Raw genomic sequence first — 27,636 nt, 5'->3', positions numbered from 1 at the left:
CTTTACTGTTCCATATCTATATAAACGATTTGGGAGACAATCTGAGGAGCGTCTTCGGTTTTTTGCAGATGACGCTTTCGTTTATCGACTAATAAAGTCATCAGAAGATCAAAACAAACTGCAAAACGATTTAGAAAAAATATCTCGAAGGTGCGAAAAGTGGCAGTTGACCCTGAATAACGAAAAGTGTGAGGTCATCCACATGAGTGCTAAAAGGAACTCATTAAACTTCGGTTATACGATTAATCAGTCTAATCCAAAAACCGTAAATTCAACTAAATACCTAGGTATTGCAATTACGAACAACTTAAATTGGAAGGAACACATAGAAAATGTTGTGGGGAAGGCTAAACAAAGACTGCGTTTTGTTGGCAGAACACTTAGAAAATGTAACAGACCTACTAAGGAGACTGCATACACTACGCTTGTCCGTCCTCTTTTAGAATACTGCTGCGCGGTGTGGGGTCCTTACCAGATAGGAATGACGGAGTATATCGAAAAAGTTCAAAGAAAGGCAGCAGCACGTTTTGTATTATCGCGAAATATGGGAGAGAGTGTCACAGACATGATACAGGATTTGGGCTGGAAATCGTTGAAAGAAAGACGTTCTTGGTTGCGACGGAATCTTCTCACGAAATTCCAATCACCAACTTTCTCCTCCGAATGCGAAAATATTTTGTTGACACCGACCTACATAGGGAGGAACGATAACCACGATAAAATAAGGGAAATAAGAGCTCGTACGGAAAGATATAGGTGTTCATTCTTTCCGGGCGCTATACGAGATTGGAATAATAGATATTTGTGAAGGTGGTTCGATGTACCCTCTGCCAGGCACTTAAATGTGATTTGCAGAGTATCCATGTAGATGTAGATGTAAGCACGACAGAAGCCACGAGCTTCGATATATGGCGTTCGCTGGGTGATATTGTGAACTTCAGAGCGTCTTAGTGCTAAGCTTAAATTTAGGGTTTTACTATCAGCTTCCAGCAGGAGTTGAGACGGCGATACTATAGCGTTTCCTTTTTCAACAGGTTGGAGTACAACATTTTTTGACAATAAGTTGCTTGAAAGATGCATTGGCCTTGAGAGGTATACGGATCTCGCAGTGCACCTTCAAGGTCGCATGATCTCGCGTTATGCCACTTCTGTTCGTTTTGGGATTTATGGAATATTCCACCTATGCGCCTCCTATTCCAACAACAGTAAATGAACTACGACTGGCGCTGATTACTACGCTATTTAGCACTCTTACTCGCAAATCATCATCTTTATGAACTGATTACAGTAACTACGGACATGCTCAAAAAAGTATGAGACGAGTGGTACTATCGTGTCGATGTTTGTCGTGAGTCCGGTGGAGGGCACATTAAACATTTGTGAAGGCAAATGGAAACGTTGATCCTAAACCTAATTGTACAAAATACCCAAAGTTTGCAGGTCCGTGCCTGTAAAAGATAACCCCTGGTAAAATTGGATGCTTCTCTTGAAAATAAAAACTTGGCTGTCTCATGCGTAACTAAAAATTTATCGTATATTTCTGTTGTCATTCATTCTTTAAATATAGCTTAGTGGGGCAGTTCCAGAGAGAGAGAGAGATAGTGAGAGAGAGAGAGAGAGGGGGGGGGGGGAGTAGGTTACGGCAAAGGCCAGTTTCCTTCCCTAGGTTCTTTTCACTCATATTAGAGCTCCGCTTTTAATTATTTCGTTATCTCGTAGTGGGCGGTACTTTAAAGTCCAGCCTCCCTATCGTTCCTTATTCTAAGATAATCTTCTAGTCAATACCACAGACTGCTGGAGCTGAAATAGGTGAACAAAGAGACTTTTATCAAAGCTGTATCTAAGTAAGTAGTTTACGTGCATGAAACTATGTTAATGCTGTAATATCGTACTCTTTTCCTCTGAGGCTGGTTAAATAGATACAGGCAAAATGTATGTACCAATAGTGAATAAGATTGATAATATTGTTTGACATCTGTTACATTCCTGTCATTTATTATTTCCCCGAGATACGTACGTGTAATAACAATTATGTACCCTTAATGCATGAAAAATAGAGAAAGCATTTATTCAGCACTGGATGGCAGTTGGATGATGATGAAGGTAACGGCCTGCATGTAAGTAAACATTCATTTGTAGGTGGACTTCCGAATTCCTAGTTAAAAAAGAAGAATCATAGGGCATAACTGAGCGGGAGGCCTTCGGGTGCAGGTCCAGAAACCTAACTGGAACTGTTTCCTTCTTCCACGCACAGGTACTGTACAGAGGGCGATCAAAAAGTTCCCAACGAAAATATTGACTCTTCTCCTTGGTTTTGTCATGAAGGAGGATAATGTCAGACGACAGTTTCTCACAGCATCGATTTTTGAACGCACGTCTCAGTTTGTTTTCCTCCTAAATAGTTAATACTACATTTTTATTTTATTTTTAGCTGTAAATGATGTTATTCTTTATATTGTTGCCTCTAATAATATTTAGCCCAGTTAATAACAGTAGGAATGCTAAACCGGCACAGCGGTAGGTTCGGGTTCTATCGGATCAAACAATTTCGGGTTGTGGCGGACAAAACAGCATAAAAACTTATACCATCACCGATCTTTTTTCTTTAACAGACAGAGATAGAGAAGTCAGGACATAAATGGGGTGAAATCAACATGAAGGAAGTCGTAGAAAAAGTTTTCTTGAACTGACAGACAGGGGAACGAGTAAGAAATATTCAGTTCCAGGAAACTAAGAGGTTGCCATGAAAACTGTTTTGGATATTATAAGTTTCTCCGCCCCTCCGCTCCCCATGAATCACTGACCTTGCCGTCGGTGGCGCGGCTTGCGTGCCGTACTGTAGGTGCAACCACAACGGAGGGGTATCTTTTGAAAAGCCAGACAGACGTGTCTCTCCTGAAGAGTGGCAGCAGCCTTTTCAGTAGCTGCAAGACCAACAGGATTAACTGAACTGGCCTTGTAACATCAACCAAACCGCCCTTGCTATGCTGAAAGCAGGATGAAACTACAGCTGTAACTTTTTCCGAAGACATGTTGCTGTCTACTATATGGTTAAATGATGATGGCGTCTTCTTGGGTAAAATAGTCTCCCATCGGATCTCCGGGTGGGGGCTACTCAGGAGGTTGTTCTCATCAGGAGAAATAAGACTGTCATTCTACGAATCGAGGCGTAGAATGTTAGATCCCTTAATCAGGCACGTAGGTTAGAAAATTTAAAAGGGAAATGGATAGGTTGATGCTAGATACAGTGAGAGTTATTGAAGTTTAGTGGCAGGAGGAACAGGACTTCTGGTCAAGTGAATGCAAAGTTATAAGTACAAATTAAATAGGGGTAATGCAGGAATGGGTTTACTAATAAATAAGAAAATAGGAATGCGGGTTACTTACTATGAAGAGCACAGTGAACGCATTACCGTAGCCAAGACAGACATCAAGCCCTCACACACTACAGTAGTGCAAGTCTACATGCCAACTAGCTCCTCAGGTGATAAAGAGAAGGGAGAAATGTGTGATCAGACAAAAGAAACTATTCAGGTAGTTAAAGGAGACGAAAATTTAATTGTGATTGGGGACTGGAATTCGATAGTACGTAAAGTGAGACAAGGAAAAATATGGACTGGGGGAAAGGAATAAAAGAGGAAGCCGCATGGTAGAAGTTTGTACAGAGCATAATTTAATCATCACTAACACTTGATTCAAGAATAATAAAAGAAGGTTGTATACGTGAAAGAGACCTGGAGGCACCGGGAAGTTTCAGATTGCTTATGTAATGGCTAGACAGAGATTTAGAAAACATATTTTAAGGATGTGGATTCTGACCACAATGTATTGGTTATGAACTGTAGATTAAAACTGAAGAAATTGAAAACAGGTAGGAAATTAACGAGATAGGATCTGTATAAGTTGAGCTTCAGAGAGTTGACAAGAACAGGGGAGAGGAATGCAGTAGAGGACGAATGGGTAGCTTTAAGATATGAACTAGTTAAGGTAGCAGCGGATCAAATAGGTAAAAGGACAAGACCTAGTGGAAATCCGTCGTAACACAAGAAATACGGAATTTAAGTGATGACAGGAGAAAATTTGAAAATGCAGCAAATGAAGCAGGCGAAAAGCAATATAAGGTCTAAAAAATGAGATTGACAGCAAGTGCAAACTGGCTAAGCAGGGACGGTTAGATGACAATGTAAGGATTTAGAAGCATATATCACTAGGAAAAAGATAGATGCCCCTACAGGAAAGATAAAGAGACCTTTGGAGAAAAGAGAACCACCCGCATGAATATCAAGAGCTCAGATGGAAAACCGATCCTAAGCAAACAAGGGAAAGCAGAAATGTTGAAGGAGTACATAGAGTGTTTATACAAGAGAGATGTACCTGAGGGCAGTATTATAAAAAGAATTTGACAGAGCACTCCCAAGACCTAAGTCGAAACAAGGCTTCGGCGAGTATTCAACATTCCGTTAGGGTTACTGATATCCTTGGGAGAGCCAGCCATGACAAAACTCTTCCAGATGGTGAGCAAGATGTATGAGACAGGCGAAATACCCTCAGACATCAAGAAGTTTAATTCCAATTTTGAAGAAAGCAGGTACTGACAGATGTAAAAATTACCGAACTATCGGTTTAAGAAGTCATGGCCGCAAAATGCTAACATCGATTCTTTACAGAAGAATGGAAAAACTGGTTGACGCCGACTTTGGAGAGTTCAGTTTGGATTACGGAGAAATATAGGAACACTCGAGGCACTACTGACAGTACTACTTATCTTAGAAAATAGGTTAAGTAAAGGCAAACCTACGTTTGTAGCATTTGTGGGCCTAGAGAAAGCTTTTGTAAATGTTGAGTGGAATACTCTCTTTGAAATTCTGAAGATAGCAGGGATACGATACAGGGAGCCAAACGCTATTTACAACTTGTTCAGAAACCAGACGCCAGTTTTAAGAGCCGAGGGGCATGAAAGCGAAGAAGTGGTTGAAAAGGGAGGATTGTATTCTATCCCCTATGTTATTTAATATGACCACTAAACAAGCAGTAAAGGAAACAAAAGGAAAATTTTGATTAGGATTTAAAGTTCAGAGAGATGAATTATTTGAGGTTTGCCGATGACATGTCATTCTGTCAGAGACAGCAAAGGACTTGGAAGAGTAGTTGAACGGAGTGGACAGTGTATTGAAATGAGGGTATAAGATGAACATCAACAAAAGCTAAACAGGAATAATGAGATGTAGTCGAATTAAATAAGGTCATAATAAGGGAATGAGATACGGAAAAAGCACACTTAGAGCAGTAGATGAGTTTAGTTATTTGGGCAACAAACCAGCTGATAGTTGCCGAAGTAGAGAATATATAAAATGTAGACTGGAATTCCAAGAAAAGCATTTCTCAAGGAGATAAATCAAATATAGATTCAAGTGACAGGAAGGTTTTTCTGAAGGTATTTGTCTGGAGTATAGCCATGTATGGAGTGGAAACATGATTGGTTGTTGATTGATTTGGGGGGAGAGGACCAAATAGCGAGGTCGTCGGTCCCACCGGTTTAGGGAAGGATGGGTAAGGAAGTCGGCCGTTCCCTTTCAGAGGAACCATCCCGGAATTTTCCTGAACCGATTTAGGAAATTCACGGAAAATCTAAATCAGGAGGGCCGGACGCGAGTTTGAACCGTCGTCCTCCAGATTGCGAGTACACTGTCCTAACCATGCTCTACCTCGCTCGGTAGTGAAACGTGGACTATAAACAGTTTAATTATAAAGAGAAAAGCTTTCGAAATGCTGTATACAGAAGACTGCTGAAGATTAATGAGTCGATAACCTAACTAATGAGGACGTACTGAGTAGAACTGGGGAGACAAGAAGTTTGTGTCACAACTTGAGCAAAAGAAAAAATCGGTTAATAGGACACATTCTGAGACTTGAAGAGATTACCAGGTTAGTACTAAAGGGAAACATGGAGGGTAAAAATCGTAGAGGGAGACCAAGAGATGAGTAAAGTATGCGGATTCAGTGGTTATTTGGAGATGAAAAGGCTCGCACAGATTTACAGTAGCATTTAGAGCTGCATCAGACAAGTCTTCGGTCTGAAGACAGTAACAACAAAAAGTTTATCCGCGAACATTCAGAGATGAACAGGAAATAGTACTGTACAATCATGTTAAAATGTTTGACATACAACTTATGCCTTTGAGGAAAGACGAGTTTTTAAATCTAGTGTACAAATATGCAGAGCATATTTAATGTCTGATGCAGCCCTCGAAAAATTTAAAAGACAAAAAACGCAAAGGGTGGAAAGAAGCCTTTAAAAAATCAACGAACGTGTATTCTCATGATATCATGTTTTATAGCGCTACTAACTAACGAAGCGCAGAATTGTTTAGAGTGGGAAATGTCCATTACATCCTTCAGAACGTATTAAAATTTCGAAAGAGCTTACATGTTCGATTCTAGCCTATGGTCCCCTGCTTTGTTGCAGGGCTACCGGCTTCTAGGCGTTCCTGCGGCTGCTGCTTCGTTTCTGGTGGGTAGCAGTCAGGTCACCCTTCGACTTCACACTGTCAGATCTGTGCACGACGTACGAAGTGTGTGAGAAAAGTAATAAGACTGATTTTCGATCTATCATAGTTTTTATTTTTATTTTTATCGGACAACGATGTTGTCCTCTTCAAAGTTGTTCCCTTCGGCAGCTATTAACCGGCGAAGTCATTGTTCCCAGTTTTGGTAACAGCACTGAAACGCTTCGACAGGGAGGGCCTTAACATCACGTCGTCACATTCTTTTGAATGTTCTCCAGAGTCCCAAATGAAGTCCCTTTAAGGCATTTTTCGATTTCGGGAAAAGAAAAAAGTCGCAAGAACTCAGATCAGGCTCATAGAGGGGCTGTGGAACAACAGGAATACGTTTTGAAACCAAAATAGCGTGGTGGAAATGGCCCTGTGACATTGGGGAGTATCCACTTGTCTGCAACGTCAGGACTCACTCGTTTCACACTTTCCCTGAGCCCTTCAAGGACATCTTTGCAAAACAATGGTTGACAGTTACCCTGGAGGAGCAGATTCTTTATGCGCGGTACCCATAACGTCAAAAAAAGGAAAACAGCATTGTCTTGATCTTTGATTTTCGGTCGAGGAGATGTCTCAGTGTATCACTGTACACACAGAGCGACGGCTCCAGAAAGCCGCATAATCAAAACGAGTCCGTAGCTTAAGTTGACCATTGATGTACCGTAGAACACGAAATATAACAACTTAATAAAAACAAAATAGCTTGGGGGTCACCTGCATCTCTTTGGATTGTTGAAAATTTTTCATCTCCCTATTTATACGCGGAAATATACAACAAAGGCTATGTAGTTCGTCGTCGTGGTCTTCAGTCCTGAGACTGACTTGATGCAGCTCTCCATGCTGCTCTATCCTGTGCAAGCCTCTTCATCTCCCAGTACTTACCGAAACCTACATCCTTCTGAATCTGCTTAGTGTATTCATCTCTTGGTCTCCCTCTACGATTTTTACCCTCCACGCTGCCCTCCAATACTAAACTGGTGATCCCTTGATGCCTCAGAACATGTCCAACAGCCGATCCCTTCTTCTAGTCAAGTTGTGCCACAAACTTCTCTTCTCCCCAATCCTATTCAATACTTCCTCATTAGTTATGTGATCTACCCATCTAATCTTCAGCATTCTTCTGTAGCACCACATTTCGAAAACTTCTATTCTCTTCTTGTCCAAACTACTTATCGTCCACGTTTCACTTCCATACATGGCTACACTCCATACAAATATTTTCAGAAACGACTTCCTGACACTTAAATCTATACTGGATGTTACAAAATTTCTCTTCTTCAGAAACGCTTTCCTTGCCATTGCCAGTCTACATTTCATATCCTCTCTACTTCGACCATCATCAGTTATTTTGCTTCCCAAATAGCAAAACTCCTTTATTACTTTAAGTGTCGCATTCTCAGCATCACCCGATTTAATTCGACTACATTCCATTATCCTCGTTTTGCTTTTGTTGACGTTCATCTTATATCCTCCTTTCAACACACTATCCATTCCGTTCAACTGCTCTTCCATGTCCTTTGCCGTCTCTGACAGAATTACAATGTTATCGGCGAACCTCAAAGTTTTTATTTCTTCTCCATGGATTTTAATACCTACTCCGAATTTTTCTTTTGTTTCCTTCACCGCATGCTCAATATACAGATTGAATAACATAGGGGATAGGCTACAACCCTGTCTCACTCTCCCCAACCACTGCTTCCCTTTCATGCCCCTCGATTCTTATAACTGCCATCTGGTTTCTGTACAAATTGTAAATAGCCTTTCGCTCCCTGTATTTTACCCTTGCAACCTTCAGAATTTGAAAGAGAGTATTCCAGTCAACATTGTCAAAAGCTTTCGTTAAGTCTACAAATGCTAGAAACGTAGGTTTGCCCTTCCTTAATCTTGCTTCTAAGATGAGTGGTAGGGTCAGTATTGCCTCACGTGTTCCAACATTTCTACGGAATCCAAACTGATCTTCCCCGAGGTCGGCTTCTACCAGTTTTTCCATTCTTCTGTAAAGAATTCGCGTTAGTATTTTGCAGCTGTGACTTATTAAACTGATAGTTTGGTAATTTTCACATCTGTCATCACCTGGTTTCTTTGGGATTGGAATTATTATATTCTTCTTGAAGTCTGAGGGTATTTCGCCTGTTTCATACATCTTGCTCACCAGGTGGTAGAGTTTTGTCAGGACTGGCTCTCCCAAGGCCGTCAGTAGTTCCAATGGAATGTTGTCTGCTCCGGGGGCCTTGTTTCGACTCAGGTCTTTCAGCGGTCTGTCAGACTATTCACGCAGTATCGTATCTCCCATTTCATATTCATCTACATCCTCTTCCATTTCCATAATATTGCCCTCAAGTACATCACCCTTGTATAGACCTTCTATATACTCCTTCCACCTTTCTGCTTTCCCTTCTTTGCTTACAACTGGGTTTCCATCTGAGCTCTTGATGTTGATTCAAGTGGTTCTTTTATCTCCGAAAGTCTCTTTAATCTTCCTGTAGGCAGTATCTATCTTACCCCTAGTGAGATAAGCCTCTACATCCTTACATTTGTCCTCTAGCCATCCCCGCTTAGCCATTTTCACTACCTGTCTATCTCATATTTGAGACGTTTGTATTCCTTTTTGCCTTGTTCATTTACTGCATTTTTATATTTTCTCCTTTCATCAATTAAATTCAATAAATCTTCTGTTAGCCAAGGATTTCTACTAGCCCTCGTCGTTTTACCTACTTGATCCTGTGCTGCCTTTACTACTTCATCCCTCAAAGCTACCCATTCTTCTTCTACTGTATTTCTTTCCCCCATTCATGTCAATTGTTCCCTTATGCTGTCCCTGAAACTCTGTACAACCTCTGGTTCTTTCAGTTTATCCAGGTCCCAACTCCTTAAATTCCCACCTTTTTGCAGTTTCTTCAGTTTTAATCTACAGGTCATAACCAATAGATTGTGGTCAGAGTCCACATCTGCCCCTGGAAATGTCTTACAATTAAAAACCTGGTTCCTAAATCTCTGTCTTACCATTAGATAATCTATCTGAAACCTGTCAGTATCTCCAGTCTTCTTCCATGTATACAGCCTTCTTTTATGATTCTTGAACCAAGTGTTAGCTATGATTAAGTTGTGCTCTGTGAAAAATTCTACCAGGCGGTTTCCTCTTTCATTTCTTAGCCCCAATCCATATTCACCTACTACGTTTCCTTCTCTCCCTTTTCCTACTACCGAATTCCAGTAACCCATGACTATTAAATTTTCATCACCCTTCACTATCTGAATAATTTCTGCTATGTAGCTAAAAAATACAATACTAATATCATTTTGGTTTAAAGTTTTTTAAAAAATAGGAAGTACTGTATATATCTGATGGTATGCAGTAGAACGAATTAAAAGGTATAAAATTAAGAAACCATGAACTTCTTGTTGGAACCCCAGAAGATCATTGGTGCAGGCGAAATAGTTCCCCCCTGAAGAAAAGAAATCATGAAGTACGGAAGACTGAGAAACGTATGAAGCCTCCGAGCACAGCATACAATTGAAATGAATGGGAAGTAGTTGAGAAATAAGGGCATATGAAATAGGGAATCAATATGTATTAGAAAAAAAAAAAGGTTGGAAAGGCAAGATATCAGCGTCCAGCCACTATCAAACGAAGAAGAGTGATGGTGGAATCAGTAGTACCCTTCCCCGGCTGGAGTGGCCGAGCGGTTCTAGGCACCTCAGTCTGGAACCGACCGACCGCTACGGTCGCAGGTTCGAATCCTGCCTCGGGCATGGATGTGTGTGATGTCCTTAGGTTAATTAGGTTTAAGTAGTTCTAAGTTCTAGGGGACTGATGACTTCAGATGTTAAGTCCCATAATGCTCAGAGCCAGCCAGTAGTACCCTTCTCTTACTTGCTTCCATGGAGGTATTGAAATTATATGAAGAGAAATTATACTGTTACCTCATCTTCTCATTCCGTTGTTCTTCTAAATAATCAACCATTATTTGACAAAGAGTACGGCAACGTCTGCTTTAAAAATTCGTTTCCCCTCATTTTTTTATTGCAGAGACAGAATTTCTACGGCCCACGTTCAGGCACTGCGCGAGATGAGAGATACATTAACCCTACCGTCATGTGTACCCAAACCGGCTTTCACAATGGGTAACGCGAAGCAGCTACGTGTGTCTGTTCTCAGACCCACGTCGTCGACGCCAAATTGCTGCAGTAGGTAAGGCCACCATCAAGCCGATACTGAAATTATAGCGACCTCTGTATTGTTCACGTCCCATTAAACATGAAAGTGTTTTTGAGGCTTGCATGTCCTGGGCACATATATACATACTGAAGCGAGCAGTGGAAGAGCGTTATTGAAAAATTTTGTGGGTGACTAGACTTAATATCGGAATGTACGTGGTAAGTTCTATAACGCATAAAGCTTCAACGGTTACAACTAGCAATGTATGACCCTCTCACATCTACATCTGTAAATCACTCTTAAGTGCCTGGCAGAGGGATCATCGAATCACCTTCATAATTTTCTATTATTCCAATCTCGTATAGCGCGCGGAAAGAATGAACACCTACATCTTTCCGTAAGAGCTCTGATTTCACTTATTGCATCGTGGTGATTGTTCCTCCCTATGTAGATCGGTGTCAACAAAATATTTTCGCATTCGGAGGAGAAAGTTGGTGATTGGAATTTCGTGAGAAGATTCCGTCGCAACCAAGAACGCCTTTCTTTCAACGATTTCCAGCCCAAATCCTGTATCATGTCTGTGACACTCTCTCCCATATTTCGCGATAATACAAAACGTGCTGCTGCCTTTCTTTGAACTTTTTCGATATACTCCGTCATTCCTATCTGGTAAGGACCCCACACCGCGCAGTAGTATTCTAAAAGAGGACGACAAGCGTAGTGTAGGCAGTCTCCTTAGTAGGTCTGTTACATTTTCTAAGTGTCCTGCCAATAAAACGCAGTCTTTGGTTAGCGTTCCCCACAACATTTTCTATGTGTTCCTTCCAATTTAAGTTGTTCGTAATTGTAATACCTAGATATTTAGTTGAATTTACGGCTTTTAGATTAGACTGATAAATCGTGTAACCGAAGTTTAATGAGTTCCTTTTAGCACTCGTGTACATCTTTGAATATTTCAGACAGATGGGAATACTGGATGCGGAACGCGTGCAGTCGTCGGAAGATTTGTACAGAGATGGGGAAGAAAACGAAGGATTGTATCAAAATACTCGAGACATTTACGACTATACGTAAAAAAACATGAAATTCTTATTGCATGTGGAACGTGAATATATAAGAAACTAATTGTGAACATAGCTAAGGCAAGCTCTATCACAGCTCAGGAGGCTGTGACGTCCTGTGCGGTGCTTCTTACTACTCCACATCAAATCACCGATTGTTCCGTTATTACTTCGCACAGAAGGTGCTACTTCTCAAAGCGAGATACTTTTCCCCACATGTACGCGGCATTTCCCTGTGGGTTTCGATGGGCTTTCGTTCATTGCTCCATAGGAAACGAATCACACTTCGTTGGACGTACGCAGTCGACGTGTGAAGCACAACCGCCATCTTCAGCGACTGACAGTAGCGCCGTGTCACGGAGCTGCTGGCAGATAAGGCCGGTCTGCTCCAGGTGGGTCTACCACAAATGGATATGCTGACTTCGCATTTACAGTCGTAATATGGCTAAAAAAAGGTAGCGGCAGGATTTTATGATTCGCCCTCGTAAAAATGTTAATCATGATATGTAAAAATATTATGTGCGAGGATATAGGGGAAGGTCGGATAGCATCGGACAGCAGACTGTATCAGACAGTACCCGGTTCTACAGTTTTGAACTAGTGACAACACCTGTCGCACCACTGCAATGGAAATTATGGAGGAACAAGACACGTTGCGCCATTTTAATCAACAGCGTGTTTCGGAGTTTCTAGTGCGTTTTCCGCTCACGAACTTAACTTTGGAGTGTTGCGTCTTGTTTTCAAGTAAGTAATGTTATGTATTTATTGTATCATTAGGCACAACTTAAATAATTCTGTATGTTATGACCTGTGACAATATTTAGCTCAAGTGATAGTAACGGGAATGCTGAACTACGGCAGCGGTACATTCGGGCTGTATTGGACAAAGTAATTTCTGATTCTACCGGACAAACCATAGAACATCAAAAATTACTTATTTTATTTTTATGTTTTTCCGGGAAAATATGGACAAGTCACAATATAAGTGCAATGAAAATAATGTGAAAATAATCGAACAGGAAGCCAGATTTCTTATAAACAAAAGCCGTGGAAGACTGAGAGAAATATTCAGTTCAAAGAACTGTATTATGTGACAGGCAGAGCTCTTCGTGAAAACAAGTACGTCATCATGAAACTGGTTTTAACAAATCAGATTCAGTGATGAACAGGAAACAATATTGTACGGTCAATGGAACCTGGATTCATGCCACGTTTATTAGGGTTGGTCGATGATAACTGTTCCCATATAGAGCTGAACAGTCTTTTCTACACTATCACTAACGTCGATTTGCAATAGTGTTTTGGAACATATACGGTATCCGAGCATTATGAAGTACATTGAAGGAAACGAGATATTGACACGTAGTCAGCACGGATTCAAAAAATTTCTTGCGCAACACAACTAGCTCTTCATACTCATGAAGTAATTAGTGCTATCGACAATGGATGTAAAATTGATTCCATATTTTTATATTTCCAGATGGCTTTTGACACCGTTCCTCACAAGCGTCTTCTAACCAAACCGCATGCCTAGGAATATCGCTTCAGTTGTGTGACTGGATTCGTGATTTCGTCAGAAAGGTCACAGTTCCTAGTAATGGTCGGAAATTCATCGAGTAAAAGAGAAAAAATATCCGGCGTTCCCCAAGGAAGCTTTATAGGCCCCCTATTGCTCCTGATCTACATTAACGACATAGGAGAAAATTTCAGTAGCAGTCTTAGATTGTTTGCAGATGATGCTATCATTTTCCGTCTTGTAAAGTCATCAGATGACCAAAACGAATTGCAAAATGATTTAGATATATGAATGGTACGAAAAGTGGCAATTGACCCTGAATAAAGAAAAGTGTGAAGTTATTCACATGGGTACTAAAAGAAACCCGCTAAATTTCGATTACGTGATAAGTCACACAAGACTAAAGGCTGTAAATTCAACTAAATACTTAGGGATTACAATTACAAATACCCTAAATTGGAACGATCTCATAGATAATATTGTGGGTAGAGCTAACCAAAGACTGCGATTCATTGTCAGAACACTTAGAAGGTGCAACATGTCTATTAAAGACACTGCTTACACCACGCTTGTCCGCCCTGTTCTGGAGTATTGCTGTGCGGTGTGGGATCCGCATCAGATGGGACTGACGGATGACATCGAAAAAGTACAAAGAATGGTAGCTTGTTTTGTATTATCACGAATTAGGGGAGATAGTGCCACAGACATGATACGTCAATTGGAGTGGCAGTCATTAAAACAAAGGCGTTTTTCGTTGCAACGGCGTCTTTTCATAACACTTCAATCACCAGTTCGATTGCGAAAACATTCTATTGGCACCCACCGTAGATAGGGAGAAATGATCATCATGATAAAATAAGAGAAATCGGGGTTGCACAGAAAAATTTGAGTATTCGTTTTTCCCGCGCACCGTTCGAGAGTGGAACGATAGAGAAATATCTGGAAGGTGGATCATTGAACTCTCTACCAGGCACTTTATTGTGAATAACAGAGTAATCATGTAGATGCAGGTGGGGGTGATTATATACTTTCCTTGTGTATACTACAGATGAAAAGCTCTCGGTTGCCATCCGGGTTGTTGCATATTATGAGACTGCGTGTGGAAGGGAGTTTGCATCCCGTGAGAGAGGAAAAGACAGTTTAGTAACTGAAAGTGTTCTTTTGTGATAAAATTGTGTAAAAAGACGGTTACAGTCTACTACAAGTGCGAACGCTAAAAATCGTTGCCTCGTGTGTATTACGTGCTTCTAACGAGTCGCGGAGTGAACAGAGAAAATAAACTACTTATGTTTGAGATGTCAGAGGAGGTGGGCGTATTACAGATACACTGAAAAAGGATCCTTGGTTTCTTAACGGCAGACCTGCTTTAATTATCAATTACTGAGATATAGATGTTGAAATATATAGTATATAGGAAGAAGAGTAACTTATTATTGTAAAAGGAAAGTGTAAATTGCAAACAACTGAGACACTTACGAACTTTATTTAAAGGAGAAAAGGTACGTTGAAGTTTCATTTCAGTGATCAGCAATTACGAAGTAGTGGTATGACGAGTAAACCTAACATATGTACTGATAACTAGGGGGAAACTGCAGCTTATACGATCAAATTTATTTTCGAAAATAAATTGCTAGAATGATAATAATTGTTCTACACATGGTTGCCTGACCTCCGAAATCCAATGGATATCTGAACTCTGTTGCTATACACGAACGTACGTCGACAGGTTCACGTAAAGACTGATCGCATTTTTTGAGTTCTAGGTAAATAATCAGACAACTTAATCAAGCAAAGATGAATGAGCTGAACCTATACCGATCTGAACAATATAGTAAATTGTGTATCGTTATCTAACCACCAGGCTTCGGTAAGTGATATTATGTTTCGATGAAGAGATGCGATTTGTGGTTGTCCAAGTATTTATACTCCACTTGTATGTGGACGGCTGTGACCTGCAGAGTCGGAGGCCGAGGAGAGGGATGGGGGTGCCGTGTTGTGTTGGCAGGCAGTCTGCCTTCTGGAGGATGCACCCGATAGTACCCACATATACAGGGTGAGCCACTGGTAGTGACAGGGCCAAATATCTCACGAAATAAGCACCAAACAAAAAAAACTACAAAGAACGAAACTCGTCTAGCTTGAAGGGGGAAACCAGATGGCGCTATGGTGGCCCGCTAGATGGCGCTGCCATAGGTCAAACGGATACCAACTGCGTTTTTTTATAGGAACACTCATTTTTATTACATATTAGTGTAGTGCGTAAAGAAATATGAATGTTTTAGTTGGACCACTTCTTTCGCTATGTGATAGATGGCGCTGTAATAGTCACAAACGTATAAGTACGTGGCATCACGTAACATTCCGCCAGTGCGGACGGTATTTGCTTCGTGATACATTACCCTTGTTAAAATGGACCGTTTACTGATTGCGGAAAAGGTCGATATCGTGTTGATGTATGGCTATTGTGATCAAAATGCCCAACGGGCGTGTGCTGTGTATGCTGCTCGGTATCCCGGACGACGTAATCCAAGTGTCCGAACCGGTCGCCGGATAGTTACGTTATTTCAGGAAACAGGAAGTGGTGAGCCACATGTGAAACGTCAACCACGACCTTCAACAAATGATGATGAGTAAGTAGGTGTTTTAGCTGCTGTCGCGGCTAATTCGCACATCAGTAGCAAACAAACTGCGCCAGAATCGGGAATCTCAAAACGTCGGTGTTGAGAATGCTACATTAACATCGATTGCATCCGTACCATATTTCTATGCACCAGGAATTTCATGGCGACGACTTTGAACGTCGTGTACAGTTCTGCCACTGGGCACAAGAGTAATTACGGGACGATGACAAATTTCTTGCACAAGTTCTATTTAGCGACGAAGAGTCATTCACCAACAGCGGTAACGTAAACCGGCATAATACGCACTATTAGGCAACGGAAAATCCACGTTGGCTGCGACAAGTGGAACATCAGCGACCTTGGCGGGTTAATGTATGGTGCGGCATTGTGGGAGGAAGAATAATTGCCACCCATTTTATCGATGGCAATCTAAATGGTGCAATGTACGCTTATTTTCTACGTAATGTTCTAAAAAATGGTTCAAATGGCTCTATGCACTATGGGACTTAACATCTGAGGTCAGCAGTCCCCTAGACTTAGAACTACTTAAACCTAACTAACCTAAGGACATCACACACATCCACGCCCGAGGCAGGATTCGAACCTGCGACCGTAATGTTCTACCAATGTTACTGCAAGATGTTTCACTGCATGACAGAATGGTGATGTACTTCCAACATGATGGATGTCCGGCACCTAGCTCGCGTGCTGTTGAAGCGGTATTGAATAGCATATTTCATGACAGGTGGATTGGTCGTCGAAGCACCCGAAGCTCCCGTACGTTCACCGGATCTGACGTCGCCGGATTTCTTTCTGTTGGGAAAGTTGAAAGATATTTGCTATCGTGATCCACCGACAACGCCTGACAACATGCGTCAGCGCATTGTCAACGCATGTGCGAACATTACGGAAGGCGAACTACTGGCTGTTGAGAGGGATGTCGTTATATATTGCAAATGCATTGAGGTTGACGGACATCATTTTGAGCATTTATTGGATTAATGTGGTATTTACAGGTAATCACGCTGTAAAGGCATGCGTTCTCAGAAATGATAAGTTCACAAAGGTACATGTATCACACTGGAACAACCGAAATAAAATGTTCAAACATACCTACGTTCTGTATTGTAATTTAAAAAACCTACCTGTTACCAACTATCCGTCTAAAATTGTGAGCCATATGTTTGGGACTATTACAGTGCCATCTGTCACAAAGTGAAAAAAGTGGTCAAACTAAAACATTCATATTTCTTTACCTACTACACGAATATGTAATAAAAATGGGGGTTCCTATTTTTAAAAAAAACGCAGTTGATATCTATCCGTTTGACCTATGGCAGCGCCATCTGGTTTCCCCCTTCAAGCTAGACGAGTTTCGTTCTTTGTAGTTTTTTCGTTTGATGCTTTTTTCGTGAGGTATTTGGCCCGGGCACGATAAATGGACCACCCTGTATACACTGGGACATATGCAAATCCCTTCGCTTTGCTAGGAGATGGTGAGTATGACGCTCGTTGAAAAGTTACTATATCTTAACACACTATCCGGCTGGAGACACGAGAGCTTTCACCAATAGTATATGGTGGGAAAGTCTATACTCATGCGGCACCTCTGTGGCGAGTAGATGTTCTACAGCTGCAAAAATCTGCAGGAAAAACCACACCAGGAAAGCGAAACTTCTCGGTGCTTTGGATTTCATTCAACGGTGTCGAAATGAGAACATTCTACCACAATTTTCGGAACTACAGCATCCGGTGAAATCGGAGTTGTAGGACATAACAATGAGAGGGCATGGTCATAGTACAAGATCACATTCGGTTCACACAGAAAGAATTGGACAAGAATGCACTCACAATTTTCGCACGCTACCTAAAGACTGCAACGACACTACCAGTACACACTTGGGAGTGGACGGACTGTAGCTCTTATTCCGACAGTGAGGTGCGCAAACGGTACACTGCCACTAAACAACCGGCAAATCTGACATCATTTAGAACTCTGAGGAATGATACTAGAACGATTGTGAATTTGACAGAGAGGAGTCGACTGTAATTTCGGCCCCCGAAACTGGGTGAACCTCGCACTCGTCTCGAGGTCCAAACCGAAACCAGATATTAATAGTGGTAGTGGTGTGTAGGATGCAATAACAGGCCTGCCATAGGAAGGATTAGAGACGATTAGGCGGGAAATCTGCAAAGTCATCGACATGTTTCGACTCACGAAAGCAAACATGGCAGCGACGGAAGAGGAGGCTCTCTGATCACTGAGAGACGATGTTGACACAATGGTCCTACCTGTAGGCAAAGTGAATGCAACGATGATAATGACCGCCGACGACCAGCACGAAACAAGCTTTTTACTGCAGGACTCGGCCTAAAAATAGCTCAAGAAGGACGCATCCATGAGAATGAGAAGAAAAACGATTGCTATGTTGAAGGGCTCGGAGTTACAAGACGAAGTGGAGAAATGACTGTATCGTAGGGCCTTCTGAAATTTCACACGGAAGGGGCACCTCTTCGTAAAATACTCGACACTATTTATGTTCACAGTTGTGCTCTGGCTAAATATATTATTACACTGGCCAAATATATTATTATGCTTCCAAAATTTCTTGTGGGGCACTGCAGTCACAAAGAAGTCGGCTAATTTCGTGAAAATTCTTAAAGGAACGCGACTGCAAAAGGATCACTTGCTCCTAAGTTTCGATTTTACCTTGCTCTTCACAAGAGACTCCTAGTTGCTCCTGCCTCAAGAGTCTGAGCCGCAAGTATTTAAACTTTTTGAGAATGTACTGACTATCGCCTACTGTAAGTGCAACTTGCAGCTTTCTTCAAAATTGACAGCATAGCCGTAGTTCCCCTCTTTCGTTAGTATTGCAAATTTCTACATGGAACACTTTGAGTTGACGGCGGTTTAAACTGGACACCTACAGCCCAAGCATTTTTCCTCCATGTCGACGATACATTTGCGGTTTGGATTAGAGTGGAAAGAGAGAGAGAGAGAAGAGAGAGAGAGGTGCAGCTTAAAGGGAAGAGCTGCAAGGAGATAAGTGACTCGGGGCCGCTCTTGGCTGAAAATACAAGGCTGCTTGGAAAATGTAACATCAGAATCTTTCTTTGACCACACCCAAGACAAACGGGTCCTTGGCTCTACGAAAAAAAAAAAAATAAAAAAAAAATAAAAAAATGTGCGAAAACTGAACGTTCCGGGAATATACAACTTCCAACATGAATGTGGCAGGCAATACATTTTGCAGACATAGACCTATATCTCGCACCTCAGCGAGGAACACATCAGCTGTGAACGATTTGAACACACAGTGGTAGAGCACAGCATAAACTAAGATCTCACTTTTGATTACGAGAATACGAAGTTGCTATGCTGAGCAACCGACTCTCGGGACTGCGTTATATAGTAACCCACGAGAACCTCGTCGGTAGGGACTAAGGACACCAGTTTAGATCAGCATGGAATTCCGCGTTAGTTGCAACGCGACGAGAGAACGGCCAGCAGTGTCAAGCAAGCAAGACTCCCACACTGAGAACGGAGCGCAGCCTGCTGAACGGGCCGCACGTAGAGTATAGATACTGGGACATCCGCAAATTCCTTCACTACGCCAGAAGATAATGAGTATGACACTCGCTGAAACGTCCCTGTACTAATACAGATATTGCAACGTCTGTAGATTTCACCATTTCGGCAGAAGACAGTGACACTCATTGGAACATCGCAGTACAAGTGTATATATTGGGACATCCGAAAATTTCGCCCCTTTGCCGAAGATAATCAGTAAGACACTCGGTAAAACGTCGCAGTACTAGTGTAGTTATTGGGACATAGATACTACTTCAGCAGAAGATGATGAGTACACATGAAACTGGTGGAAACTTTGGGGTATCCTAGCGCTACCATCCCGCCTGAAACGCAGGAGATTTACATCATATGCAATACATATTTTACTAGAGGTTAAACTATTTTTTATTTCGACCTGTTCTATTCTAAACCTTAGGTTAATAATAACAATATTAATTTGTGCTTATTTGTGTAATCTTCCTACCGTCTTGAAAACTTGGCACCCAGATGTATAGCTTGTACCTCCTTCACTTTGATCATTATAGCCATTTACGTCGGAATTACAATATTTCGATGAAAATGAGTTTATACACGTTACAAATTCACGTCTGAAACAACTATCCAATAACTTAAAAGACCAAAATACAATAGATGAAAAAAAAATCAACCAATATACACTCCTGGAAATTGAAATAAGAACACCGTGAATTCATTGTCCCAGGAAGGGGAAACTTTATTGACACATTCCTGGGGTCAAATACATCACATGATCACACTGACAGAACCACAGGCACATAGACACAGGCAACAGAGCATGCACAATGTCGGCACTAGTACAGTGTATATCCACCTTTCGCAGCAATGCAGGCTGCTATTCTCCCATGGAGACGATCGTAGAGATGCTGGATGTAGTCCTGTGGAACGGCTTGCCATGCCATTTCCACCTGGCGCCTCAGTTGGACCAGCGTTCGTGCTGGACGTGCAGACCGCGTGAGACGACGCTTCATCCAGTCCCAAACATGCTCAATGGGGGACAGATCCGGTGATCTTGCTGGCCAGGGTAGTTGACTTACACCTTCTAGAGCACGTTGGGTGGCACGAGATACATGCGGACGTGCATTGTCCTGTTGGAACAGCAAGTTCCCTTGCCGGTCTAGGAATGGTAGAACGATGGGTTCGATGACGGTTTGGATGCACCGTGCACTATTCAGTGTCCCCTCGACGATCATCAGTGGTGTACGGCCAGTGTAGGAGATCGCTCCCCACACCATGATGCCAGGTGTTGGCCTTGTGTGCCTCGGTCGTATGCAGTCCTGATTGTGGCGCTCACCTGCACGGCGCGAAACACGCATATGACCATCATTGGCACCAAGGCAGAAGCGACTCTCATCGCTGAAGACGACACGTCTCCATTCGTCCCTCCATTCACGCCTGTCGCGACACCACTGGAGGCGGGCTGCACGATGTTGGGGCGTGAGCGGAAGACGGCCTAACGGTGTGCGGGACCGTAGCCCAGCTTCATGGAGACGGTTGCGAATGGTCCTCGCCGATACCCCAGGAGCAACAGTGTCCCTAATTTGCTGGGAAGTGGCGGTGCGGTCCCCTACGGCACTGCGTAGGATCCTACGGTCTTGGCGTGCATCCGTGCGTCGCTGCGGTCCGGTCCCAGGTCGACGGGCACGTGCACCTTCCGCCGACCACTGGCGACAACATCGATGTACTGTGGAGACCTCACGCCCCACGTGTTGAGCAATTCGGCGGTACGTCCACCCGGCCTCCCGCATGCCCACTATACGCCCTCGCTCAAAGTCCGTCAACTGCACATACGGTTCACGTCCACGCTGTCGCGGCATGCTACCAGTGTTAAAGACTGCGATGGAGCTCCGTATGCCACGGCAAACTGGCTGACACTGACGGCGGCGGTGCACAAATGCTGCGCAGCTAGCGCCATTCGACGGCCAACACCGCGGTTCCTGGTGTGTCCGCTGTGCCGTGCGTGTGATCATTGCTTGTACAGCTCTCTCGCAGTGTCCGGAGCAAGTATGGTGGGTCTGACACACCGGTGTCAATGTGTTCTTTTTTCCATTTCCAGGAGTGTATTTTCTTAAGGCATTGAGTTTTATAATTCTGTTAAATAACATATCATAATACTGTTTAGTATGAAGAATGTTCCAATACAACCTCCTGAAAAATTTACTATTTCATTAAAGTTTGTGTGTTCGATAGTGTACGACCTACCCCTATGCCACCAAACAAGGTCATCTGGATCAGTTTGTACACCATATCCTGAATTGTGACCAATGGTGCTACTGGAACAGCTGGCTCATTCCTCCTTCCCACTTGTCGACATCACCTAATTTATTGTTTAGTCCTCATCGCCATTTAGTCTGTTTATTGGTTTATTGAGATCGACATGACTTTGCAATATAAAAGGCACACATCTCAGAAACATTTACGTGTGATTCAATTGAAAACATGGTATAAAAGGAGTCCAGAGCCATATACATTGATTCTTGTTCACAGTTTCATTACTTAGCAATGAAATTAAATGTCGTGTGACGAGGGCCTCTCGTCGGGTAGACTGTTCGGCTGGTCCAAGTCTTTCGATTTGACGCCACTTCGGCGACTTGCGCGTCGATGGAGATGAAATGATGATGATTAGGACAACACAACACCCAGTCCCCGAGCGGAGAAAATCTCCGACCCAGCCGGGAATCGAACCCGGGCCCTTTGGATTGACAGTCTGTCGTGCTGACCACTCAGCTACCGGGGGCGGACATTACTTAGCAATGCAAAGGCACAAGAAGAAAAAAAACGTAGAACACACTTCGCACATTTGTTTCATTGATACCCTTGGAGTAACGATAGTTTTCTCATCTAGTAGCTGAAAACAATACACACGATTTTCCGTACTACGGAACAGGGCGACGAGGCTCCTTAGTCATTTCATCCAGTAATTCATCAGTTTTTATTTCTATATTTTTGTGAATACGCATCAAGACCAGTTCATTTAACCTGTTCAATCCCACTGTGCTCCTTAAGTATGTCTTCAAGTACCGCAATGTCGAGAGCGGACTGATGTTGTTGCGGTTACTGGCAATGTACAGAGAAGTTTCAGCTCTTTATGAGTGCAGGGAAAAATAATTTCATTACACATATTCAAAGATGTAATAAAACCAGTGGGTAGTACGTGAAGAGCTTTCTGGTTAAGGGAGTTTCTTCTCCACATCTTCAGTTCATTAAAGAAAGTATCTGATGATGCATCGACATCATTAGGCCACTGATTTACTGCAGTATCAATAATAGTTCGTACGTTTTCATCTGATGCTCGCACTACATTTCTCGACATCAAAGTTTCTATGTTTCTAGTATCCTCTCATCGTTTAAAACGTGTCCTTGAGCTGGCTGATGAAATAGCCTACGAAAGGAAGAAACACTGAAAGCCTAAAATACTCCTCTGGACTCTCTGTCTCGAAGTTAGGGCGCTGTGTTTGTCTCTCCGTGGTTCTTGGAATTGCCAGCGTAATTCCAGTAAGTTCAGCCACACTTTTGCCTTCTTGTACACTGGATCGATATATGATCGAAAATCTTCCATTTCCTTTTCTAGGTTCTCTCACAGATCAAAGGCCATCTGTTTTGAATGTAGTAAAGTGGCTAAACCATGTGACAGGCTAGAAACCTTACTAGCTACAACCATTGACACCAAGAATGTCGGTTTTTGTATTGCTGCGAAAAATAAAAATACTTGGCTTGAAATTTCTTTATCTGGGAATTCCTGTACTTCGGACAAAGCTTCAATGACGAGTCAACAAACAAGGAAACAGCATTCAGCCTTCCTACCCACCAGGTCTCACAGAATTTCATAAGTCTTGTTCTTCTTGCTTTGGCGTGAACCTTTAATACCTTATCCTTCAGTTATTTCTCCCTCTTAGGGGAAGCTCTGAAGAAGTGATAATTTTGTTTATTATACCTAAAGAGTTCTTGATTGCAGAAACAGTACATGAATGGCTAAGAGCTAAATTTAATGAATGGTTAGCACAGTTAAATGCCTGAGGATAGGGCTTCTGAAATTTTGCGGTACATCCATTGTAGGCATCGCTCATATTTGCTGCCCTATCAAATCCCAATTCACGAAAATCTTTCGGATTTAATCTCAGATCATGTAGGTTTTGTTTTATAACATCAGCCAAAGCCGACCCACGAAGATCATAAACAGGAACAAATCTGAGGAAATAGTCATGAACTACGGAAACATTTTTGTCTTTATCAACACTCGAGCACAAAACGCAAACTGTTCTGCCCCTCAAATACCAGCAGTTTTATCTGTCAGCACACTGAAAAATTAGATTTTATAATGTTCTCAACAAGCTGTTTGCACACTAAAACCACCGGCAGCGTCAGTAATTTCATTATGAATGATTTTGCTCACAGACGTCGGATTAGCATGTGCACATTCAAGACGGTTTTTTGGAGTTTCATTTCGTGCCTCCATTCGGAATCTTAGTAGTACCCTAAATTACCATAATTTCCAATTTCCACTAGCACCTTCATCTACTGACATCTGTCCTAATCTCTGTGTCGTCTCAGTGGTAATCTCTCTCGTCCACAAAACAAAACGGTGTCAATAATAGGTTACTGCTTTGCTCTGCTTTCGCTTATTGTCTTTTTCAAATTTGTGTTCAGTTGAATGTTAACCTTATCTGTCTTCTTTTCAGACATTAATATAAAATTCTGAGATGAAATGCAGGCTTTCCCGTGATACGCTTTCTTTTCATTATCTCTGAATTATTGTTTAGCGTTTTTCGATTTTGTGAACAATTCTTTTTCTTTTACTAACGAGCTCAACTGAACACCTGCTCCTTTCCCCAAATGGAGTTCAGGTGCAAAGATAACACAGAAATTGCAGAAAACCCCCTCATTTACTTCTGAATAACCTAACCATTGAAACTCTGACAACCACTGATGTTGAAATTTCAAATTTGTTTTTACACAAGGAAATCTGTAATTTACAAGTGAAACACATATTTTCGTAGTGTAGTCACACACTGAAGCTTTAAAGAAACTGGTACAGGCATGCGTATTCAAATACAGAAATACGTAAACAGGTAAAATACGGCGCTGTGATCAGTAACGCCTATGTAAGACAAGTGTCTAGCGCAGTTGTTAGATTGGCTACTGCCGCTACAATGGCAGGTTATCAAGGTTTAAATCGGTTTGAACATGGTGTTATAGTTGGCGCACGAGCGATGGGACACTGCATCTCTGAGCTGGCGATGAAGTGGGGATTTTCCCGTAGTACCATTGCACAAGTGTACCTTGAATATCAGGAATCTGGTAAAACATCATATCTCCGACATCGCTGTGGCCGGGAAAAATCTTGCAAGAGCTGGACCAATGACGACTGAAGAGAATCGTTCAACGAGCCAGAAGTGCAACCCTTCAGTAAATTTCTGCAGATTTCAATGCTTGGCCATCGACTACTGTCAGCGTGCGAACCATTCAACAAAACATCATCGAGATGGGCTTTCGGGACCGAAGGCCCACTCGTGTACCCTTGATGACTGTACGATACAAAACTTTACTCCTCGCCTAGGTCCGTCAACACCGACATTGGACAGTTGATAACTAGGTTCATGTTGCCTGGTCGGACGAGTCAAGTTTCAAACTATATCGAGCGGATGAACGTTTACGGGTAAGGAGACAACCTCATGAATCCATGGACCCTCCATGGCAGCAGGGGACTGTTCAAGCTCGTGTAGGCAATGTAATGGTGTGGGGCGTGTGCGGTTGGAGTGATGGAGCTCTGATATGTCTGAATATGACTCTGACAGGTGACACGTACGAACGCTTCCTGTATGATCACATGATCCATTCAAGTCCATGGTGCCTTCCGACGGACTTAGGCAATTTCAGCGGGGCAATGTGACACCCCACACGTCTAGAATTGCTATAGAGCGGTTCCAGAAACAGTTTTCTATGTTTGAACACTTCCGCTGGCCACGAAACTCCATAGACATGAACAATATTGAGCATATCCAGGATGCCTTGAGACGTGTTGTTCAGGAGAAATATCCACCCTCTTGTACCCTTACGGATTTATGGATAGCCCTGCAGGATTTAGGGTGTCAATTCCCTCCACCACTACTTCAGACATTAGTTGAGTCTATGCCACTTCGTGTTGCGCTACTTCTGCGAACTCGCGGGTCCCCTACACGATATTAGGCAGGTGTACCAGTTTCTTTGGCTCTTCAGCGTATATCTCCTTATCATATTGTCGACAGTTCTGTCATACCAGCTATAGTTTTGTTTTAGGTTTGGACGAGCATTTTAAACATTAAATGTACCTGGCTGCGGTTCAGTACCCTAGTAATGGTGGTTTCCATCAACTTTTGTTCTTGACTGCTGCGGGATGTCTTCGTCAGATTCTGAAGTGATGTTCACTACACCTGCAATTGCTATTGTATTTAAACACTTAATTTGTTCGCAGACCAAAAAAAGGCGCAGTTTCCTTTCTTTTGCTCTCCAGTGCTAAGTAGCTGACAAGGTAATTACACGAAACACAACACACTAATCAACACTATATTGTAACTTATAGCACGTGGTTTGAGTTAGAACGGCACGTCGCTACGACGGAATGCTAATAAGTATAAATCTTAAGACCCTTGGAAACGTGTGAAGCTAGTAACGTATTGTTATTACCGCCTTCAAATCCGTAATGCGGTGAGCCGGATTTTACTGCCGCACTCACGCACTAAGTTCAGTGTGTAGGCTCACAAAAATCGGTCAAACACGTGAGTAAACAACAATACGTTTACGGACGATAGTTGGTCCTAAATATTAACAAGTCGCGGTCGCGGAACTGCAGTAAATATCTCGACTGCTAATCCCGGAGGGTGCACGCTTCTCAGTGACCGAGGGTGTAGTGTAGTCACGGGGTTGGTGTAAGGCAAAGGACACGCAAAATACGTCTCGTCTGGCGAGGCGTCTCGACACGACTCCATTCGGCGCCTGTTCAAATTTGCGTACACGTCGGTGGAGTGTGCGCACTGTACTCGATCCATGTGGTTCGCAGCTTGCAGAATCAGCGATCGGTGTAAACGTCCACACGTCACCAAGGTTCGGCACGTACTGGCTTCCGCTTTTGTCTCGTCCGCGCCCGTGGGTGCTCTGCCGTTGTCAGTGGTTGACCAAACGGTGAACCGCGCACTCGAGTACTAATACTGGCGCACCGCCGTCCACGCGATTCGGTGGTACGCCTGCCACACTTGTAAAGCTAGCAGGTTACAGAGATTCTGATCGTTAAAATTTCTTGAAGAGAAAATATTTTTAGTTTGGTCTTTCAGGAACAGAAGCTGTTAAATCATTTTGTTAGTATTTTCGTTTCTTGTTGTACTACGCTTTCGCAAATTCATAGAATGTTTGCATTATTGTACATTTTAGAATTTCGGAGAGGGGGAGGCTATAACTCTCTTATCCCCCTCCCCCTTCCGTCCGCTAGTAATAGAAACGTTAATATGGAGTATGTCCACCATTCGCTTTTATGACAGCTTGAACTTACTTGGCGATAATGGTAGGGAGCTAGGACCTGGGAGTTGTAAGGCGCTCGAGATAAAGAAATTAATTTTTTAAACATTTATTTATTACAGAGGCTACAACTTAAAATTAGAGGGTCTGTAACAGTACAGAGAGATTTGAAAACAATGGGGGAAGGCTGGGAGGAAGGGAGAAGAAGGGAAAACTTAAAAACAAATTATAATAGTCAAAATGAGGGTAAATAGAAAGAGATAAAATATTTTACAAGAAAAAGTAGAAGTTTGATGAGAATCTACCACAAGTGGGGGCCACCAACGAACTGTAACTCTGAAATACTGGCTTAAAACATTCAAGAAACTGTCGACTCGCAAGCTGCATCTGATCATTTAACATGTCATCATCCCTACTGAGTATGTGTTTAAAACTTTCCAGTCTTCGCATAAGTCTAGTTTCTGCACGTTAACCTTCTTACACAAAAGTACGGTTTGTCCTAGACCTATTACGACATTCAAATTTCCTCAAAAGGGCCAGTTATTTCTAAGGAAAACAATTTCACAATTGTAGAAACCATGGTCGAGTGTTGTTATACCTGCAACTGCTTGATTGATTTTCTCAAATAAT

The sequence above is a fragment of the Schistocerca serialis genome, chromosome 1 (genome assembly GCF_023864345.2).
Source record: "Schistocerca serialis cubense isolate TAMUIC-IGC-003099 chromosome 1, iqSchSeri2.2, whole genome shotgun sequence".
Classification (NCBI taxonomy): domain Eukaryota; kingdom Metazoa; phylum Arthropoda; class Insecta; order Orthoptera; family Acrididae; genus Schistocerca; species Schistocerca serialis.
Note: the sequence above shows the minus strand (reverse complement) of the source record.